Here is a 7,500-nt window from a genome sequence, read left to right as displayed (position 1 = left end):
GAGACTGAACATATATACGTATGATCACCCCCCAAGCCCCCTCTCCACCCAAGCTAGGACCAGGGAGGGCCAGGCAATGACTGCTGATGACTCAGCAGATAGACCTATAGGCTCCCCCTAACCTCCCATCCTTAGCTCACAAGGATGGTGAGTTTGCAGCGACCAAAGAAACTAACGAGTTTGAGCGGGACTCGAACCCCAGTCTGGCGATCGCCATGCAAGGACGCTGCCACTAGGCCACCACAACTTCTAGAATATCATATTGAAATTATTTTATTCCAATGATTCTTTTCATTGGTATTTTGTTGGCAATCATATATCTCCTATTCACTGTAAAATTCTATTCAAGGAATTTGTCTTAATGTTTTATTCATTATCTGAAAATATACAATTACGAAAATAGGAACAAGATTATTCATTTCTATTTAGTCCTTAATATGGCTCCAAAGTGGTTCCTTTCTGTATTAACATATTGCAAAGGTATCTCAGAGAGTGAGAACTCATGTCTGAGTTTGAGGCAAGTATGGAAAAGGTCTCGGTGGCATATATATTGCGTCAGTTCTTTAATTTATGCAGAACTTTCTTTTAGGTATATACGAATAGTACAGTTGGCTTCATTAATTCCGGTACACTTTATGGTAAGCTAAGGAGACATCAGTGTACGGGAATTAATGAAGCCAACTGTACAAACTTTGGGAGATGTTGTATATTATATTAATATATCAGTAACATGATTGCTTGCGGGATTTTTGTTACGCCATCAATTCCCTGTCAAAAACCACAAGATTTTTTTTTTTTTTTTTTTTTTTTTTGCAGCCGATGATGAGACGCCTTTTTTTCATCTTTTTTTTCCAATTTCAGTTTGAAATTACAAGTTGTGTCCGAATCGAATATTTATCTGAATTCTGTTTTGTCGCACATATCGCCATATAAAATGTTTTTATTTAATTTGATATTTGAAATGGGCTTATCCGTTTCACCCACACGCCTCTGAGAGTTTCATAATAATTTCAGCGTATAGTTTACCTTTTCATAGTCGAAATACAATAAAGGTTTTGAAAATCCTGTGATTCTATACAAATCTGTCTTGATATATACCCTACTTACCTTAAAAAAGCAGTTCTCTCTCTCTCTCTCTCTCTCTCTCTCTCTCTCTCTCTCTCTCTAATGCAGCGCAGTTGTTTCCCTCTATTTAATGCAGCTTCAGCTCTCTCTCTCCTCTCTCTCTCTCTCTCTCTCTCTCTCTCTCTCTCTCTCTCTAATGCAGCGTCAGGTGTTTCTCTATTTAATGCAGCTTCAGTTCTCTCTCTCTCTCTCTCTCTCTCTCTCTCTCTCTCTCTAATGCAGCGTCAGGTGTTTCTCTATTTAATGCAGCTTCAGTTTTCTCTCTCTCTCTCTCTCTCTCTCTCTCTCTCTCTCTCTCTTAATGCAGCGTCAGATGTTTCTCTCTTTTTAATGCAGCTCTCTCTCTCTCTCTCTCTCTCTCTCTCTCTCTCTCACTCTCTACTTTAGTAAATAACAGTTGCCCATAGCGATATTGCTAGTTCCTATATACCTACAGGTATACCTGGCAAATTTACCTGTACAGTTATATCTAGACCGTGACTTTATCAGGTGTACCGAATGCGCTACGGTAATCTTGCTAAACTGTATTTTCATCCACACTTTCAACTAGAAAAGCACTCTTGAGAGTGCAGACCGCCACCACTGCAGCTTATTTCAGTAGGCGTATTTGAAGTCTGTGTGTCAACCATGTGCGAACTTGGGGTTAAGGTTGGGGTTAACTCGGTCGACCTTTTGCTCGACCTTAACCTTGACCTTTGACTTTGGACTTTGAAAATTAAATCACTTCCACGTCTCAACATATCAATCAATTCCTGAAAGTTTCTCTATGAGTAAAATCGTGGCCAGGAAGTTGTACACAAACAAACAGAAAAACGGACAAACAGACAAGAAGGGACGAAAACATAACTTCCTCCCACCTTCGTTGGCGGAGGTGATTATAATAGGGAGGGGTCAGTCTCACCTGGTCAAGTAAGCTTCCTCAGGTATGCCTGAAATGCCTGCTGTGTGTAACTCCAATAAGTTGGTGGGCAGGTGAAGCTGTCTGCATACATATGCAATCGGTGCTGAGTGGATAGAGAGGCTTACGTACGTGGAATCACGTCGGAATAATATAGTTTACTACTTCAAAATATATAATTTTACGTGTATGTGTAATGCATGAAATAACGCACAATTTAGGAAAAATTAGATTTATTGAGCTTTCGAAGGGAACATCTCCCTTCTTCTTCAGAAAACACAATTTATGAAAAATTAAATTTATTGGGCTTTCGAAGGGACCATTTCCCTCCCTTTTCAGAAGACAAAATTCATGAAAAATTTAATTTATTGAGCTTTCGAAGGGACCATTTCCCTCCCTTTTCAGAAGACAAAATTCATGAAAAATTTAATTTATTGAGCTTTCGAAGGAACCATTTCCCTTCCTCTTCAGAAAGTACAATTTATGACAAATTAAATTTCTTGAGCTTTCGAAGGGACCATCTCCCGTCTCATCAGAAAACAAATTTATTTGTTTTCTGAAGAGGAAGGGAGATGGGCCCTTTGAAAGCTCAATAAATTTATTTTTTATAAATTGTGGATTATCATATTTAATATAATTTACTGCTACTATTAGTGCTGTCTTTTTCGCTGCATCAATTAATGCAAAGGCTGGTTTTGTGGAATATTTGGCATAGAAGATCCTCTGTCAAAGGGTTAAGAATGATACGCCATATTGCTGGGCAAGGAATGTTCTTAAACAAGTCATTAATATATAAGGACCCGCTCTAAATTAGAAAACGCAATTCACGTTCTTTAGTTCATGGTGTATGCAATGTCTGTGTGTTTGTGATTCGGATAACTCAATTCACGTACTTTAATTTATGGTGTATGCAATGTCTGTGTGTTTGTGATTCGCATACGCAATTCACGTACTTTAATTCATGGTGTATGCAATGTCTGTGTGTTTGTGATTCGCATACGCAATTCACGTACTTTAATTCATGGTGTATGCAATGTCTGTGTGTTTGTGATTCGCGTAACTCGAAACCTATTAGACCAAATCTCATGAAATATGGTGAGATGATTGCCCATGGTCCAGTGACAATTCGATTAGATATTGGGAGTGATTGGGTCAAAGGTCAAGGTCACGAAAAGGTCAAAAAAGTCTTTTTGCTATATCTTGATCATTTTTTATCCGACTTGCATGAAATTAGTTATTAATATATGGTATAAAATTGCTAAAGTCATCGGTATTGTGCGAAGCTAAAACTTTGTTTTGTTGTCCTTATTTTAGCATAATAGATTTACAGTTATGCTTAAATGGTAATTTCAATATTTGTTGTACTATGGTTAGTTTCCTTAATTTTTGTCTATTTAATATATTATATATATATATATATATATATACACATATATATATATATATATATATAATATATATATATATATATATATATATATATGTATATATATATATATATACATATATATATATATATATATAGATATATATATAAATTATTTTTGCACTTTACTCTTTCATGGCAATGTTTTTTTTCCAGGGGAGGATGTTTGGGAGTTTTTTTTTATATGTGTGTTAAAAGAATTACTAGATAACATCTCACTTTTTTCTGTTGCATTATCCCTTTGTTTTCTCAACTTGCAAAAAAAAAAAATTATATTCCATCTACATAGCATCATCCTGAACATCGAGCGCCATCTTTTTATCCCTCTTCTTCCTCCTCGACCTTCTCCTTCTCCTCCTCCTCCTCTTCCTCCTCCTTTTGGATCTTCTCCTCCTCCTCCTGGATCTTCTCCTCCTCTTCCTCCTGGATCTTCTCCTCCTCCTCCTCTTCCTGGACCTCCTCCCCCTCCTCTCGGACCTTCCCCCTCCTTCTCCTCTTCCTGGACAACCTCCTCCTCTTCCTCTTCCTGGACCTCCTCCTCCTCTTTCTCTTCCGGGACCTCCTCCTCCTCCACCACGACCTCCTCCTCCTCCTCCACCGCCCCTCTCCTCAACCACCACCACCTCTTCTCTCCTGCCGAAGGAAGCCAGCCTCTCTCCTCTCCTCCTCCCGCAGCGGAGGAGCATTTCAAGACGAGGTCGCAATAAAACGATCATTACGACCTGCATCATTTACATTAGGGAACATAATGGTGTGTGTGAAGGAAGGCGGGACAAAGGCCGCCAGTGATGATGGCCCTGATGGCCTGCCAGATAGTCGCCAGCGGTTCGGCGGCCGCCGCCACCCCTTCCATGTTCCAATACCTACGCACAACCGGAGTCCGCTGATGCTGCCGATGGCCATATAATTGAAAATTGGACCTGTGTCTTGTTCGCCGATCATAAAATCGCTTTTATTGGCGAGGCTGAATGCAATCCTGAATGGAGAATGCTTACTTTGGGTTTATATATGTGCGTGAGTTGTACCGTCTCTTTTGACGGAGAGTTTATGCGAAATTTTTTTTTCCCGTCTCCCGAATTCTTTCTGTTGCTTCTTTTACTTCTTCTTCTTTTCACCTTCTTTGCGCGGGCTTGAAAGTCTATCCAATATACTTATAAATAATGACTCTATCGGTCAATCTTTGAACTATCACCCTGTTCAAGTATGGCCAAGAGCTAAGGAAGGTCACACTGCGTCTTTTCACTTCGCCCCTCTCCCTCTCCCTCTCCCTCTCCCTCTCCCTCTATCATCCCTTCTAAGCCCCCTCCCCCAAGCCCTGAATTCAACCCAACCCAACAACACCCCCCCCCTGAAATCATTTCTCCGCCCATCTTCATCGCTCCCTCCAAACAGACTTGGCTCTTTATTTAATACAGCTTCAGTTGTCTCTCTCTCTCTCTCTCTCTCTCTCTCTCTCTCTCTCTCTCTCTGATGCCTCGAAACTTTAAATCAATCAATCAATCTCTCTCTCTTTCTCTCAAGTTTTATAGAACTTATGACCTTATCCCTTTAATTTCAATATAGATTCCAAATTTTAGTCGAAGTTCTGGAACAGATGAAAGATGTGTCAAAACATTATTTGCACATGAAAATGAATTGAAAGTTAACATAGCAAATTAAGGACAAATTATTTAGTAGAGGTTGAAGTAAAATTCGCTTTGAGCTGTATTATTTTGCATGGCATATCTCAAGTCATTACTTCCCTTTAATATGAAAATTAACTCGATTTAACTGTGTTGTTTTAGGAATGAATTCCAATTGTTTGGAATTATCTACTGCATTGGAACTTATAAAGAGATCATTTACCATTGAAAAACAGAACTGGTCCCCTTAAAAATGAAGGAATTTATACAAAAATGTGGTAAATAAATTGAAACAAAATCAAAACAGAAAATTGTATATTCGTAGCCGTGGTTAAAACATTTTCTGTCTTGTGATATATAAGGATCATGGATTATAAGATCCTACCATATGTGTTTCCAGGTTTAAATAGTTTAAATAGGTTTTTCCTGAGAGAAATTTTGAGTTCCCACTATATGTGTTTCCAGGTTTGAATAGTTTAAGTAGGTTTGTCCTGAGGAAAATTTTGAGATCCTACCATATGTGTTTCCATGTTTAAATAGTTTAAATAGGTTTGTCCTGAGGGAAATTTTGAGATCCTACCATATGTGTTTCCAGGTTTAAATAGTTTAAGTAGGTTTGTCTTGAGGAAAATTTTGAGATCCTACCATATGTGTTTCCAAGTTTAAATAGGTTTGTCCTGAGGGAAATTTTGAGATCCTACCATATGTGTTTCCATGTTTAAATAGTTTAAGTAGGTTTGTCCTGAGGAAAATTTTAAGATCCTACCATATGTGTTTCCAGGTTTAAATAGTTTAAATAGGTTTGTCCTGAGGGAAATTTTGAGATCCTACCATATGTGTTTCCAGGTTTAAATAGTTTAAGTAGGTTTGTCCTGAGGAAAATTTTGAGATCCTACCATATGTGTTTCCAGGTTTAAATAGTTTAAATAGGTTTGTCCTGGGGGAATTTTGATATAATAATGCTATACTCAGGGTCCTGCCTATATAATTGTACTCGAGGGGACTTTTGGCACGTTTCATTGAACCCTTACTCCTCTTCTACACACCCTTTGTACATCAAATGTCCCAAGCAGTAATATTAAACCTGGTAGTTAGATGCCTATGGTGAGACGTTTCCAAAAAAGAAAGCCTATGTATATATATATATATATATATACATATGTATATAATGTATATATATATATATATATAATGTATATATATGTATATATATATATGTATATATATATATATATATATATATATATGTATATATACTGTACATATATATATATATATATATATATTCATCATATACTTCACTCTGCATAGTCCTCCAGCCATGTAGGTCTGGGTCTTCTAACTCTTCTAGTGCCATGTGGAGCCCAGTTGAAAGTTTGGTATACTAATCTCTCCTATGGAGTGTGAAGAGCATGCCGAAACTATCTCCATCTACCCCTCATCATGCTCTAACCCACGTATGGCACTCGCGTAATCTCTCTTATAGTTTCATTTCTAATCCTGTCCTGCCATTTAACTCCCAATATCCTTCTATGGGCTTTGTTCTCAAATCTACTAAATCTATTGGAGAATGTTTCATTGTCATACCGTGACTCATGTCCATCTAATAATAATAGTAATATATTCTAAAGTTTGAATTAAAATATTCAAAGTAACCCGGTATTTAGTAAAATACATTACCAAGGTTCGCTAGTTTGACGAGTAATTACAGAAGTATCATAGCAAATTGTGGCAAAACAATTCGTCACCCTCATAAACTAACTGCCTAAGTCATTTTCTCTACTGTTGGGAAATAAAAAAAAAAAAAACCTCTCATTTCCTAATTCTTTATATCATTGTGTTGAGCTTCAATTCACAAATTCTTAACAGAAGAATTTGTGAATTAGAATTTGTGAATTGAAGCTCAACACAATGATATAAAGAATTAGGAAATGAGAAGGTTTTTTTATTTCCCAACAAGTGGAGAAAATGACTTAGGCAGTTAGTTTATGAGGGTGACGAATTGTTTTGCAACAATTTGCTATGATACTTCTGTAATTACTCGTCAAACTAGCAAACTTTGGTAATGTATTTTACTAAATACCGGGTTACTTTGAATATTTTAATTCAAACTTTAGAATATATTACTATTATTATTAGATGGACATGAGTCATGATATGACAATGAAACATTCTTCAATGGATTTAGTAGATTTGAGAACAAACCCCATAGAAGGATATTGGGAGTTAAATGGCTGGACAGGATTATAAATGAAACTATAAGAGATATTACTCGAGTGCCATACGTGGGTTAGAGCATGATGAGGGGTAGAGGGAGATAGTTTCGGCATGAGGGTGACGAATTTCAATTGGTGTTGTAGCCTGTAATTTGACCCTTTTGGAAGCATAAACGTTGTTGAGGCCGTTTAAGAAAAGAACTACCAGTGATT

At 37.2% G+C, this 7,500-nt stretch overlaps 1 protein-coding gene across 1 annotated transcript in view; it reads left to right on the top strand.

Moving 5' to 3' along the window:
* Positions 1–7,500, top strand: part of LOC137631430 (helicase SRCAP-like) — a 16,810-nt gene that overhangs the window by 334 nt on the left and 8,976 nt on the right. The window lies entirely within an intron of this gene.

The sequence above is a fragment of the Palaemon carinicauda genome, chromosome 39 (assembly GCF_036898095.1).
Source record: "Palaemon carinicauda isolate YSFRI2023 chromosome 39, ASM3689809v2, whole genome shotgun sequence".
NCBI classification, from domain to species: Eukaryota; Metazoa; Arthropoda; class Malacostraca; order Decapoda; family Palaemonidae; genus Palaemon; species Palaemon carinicauda.
Note: the sequence above shows the minus strand (reverse complement) of the source record. Positions and strands in the feature narration are given on the sequence as shown.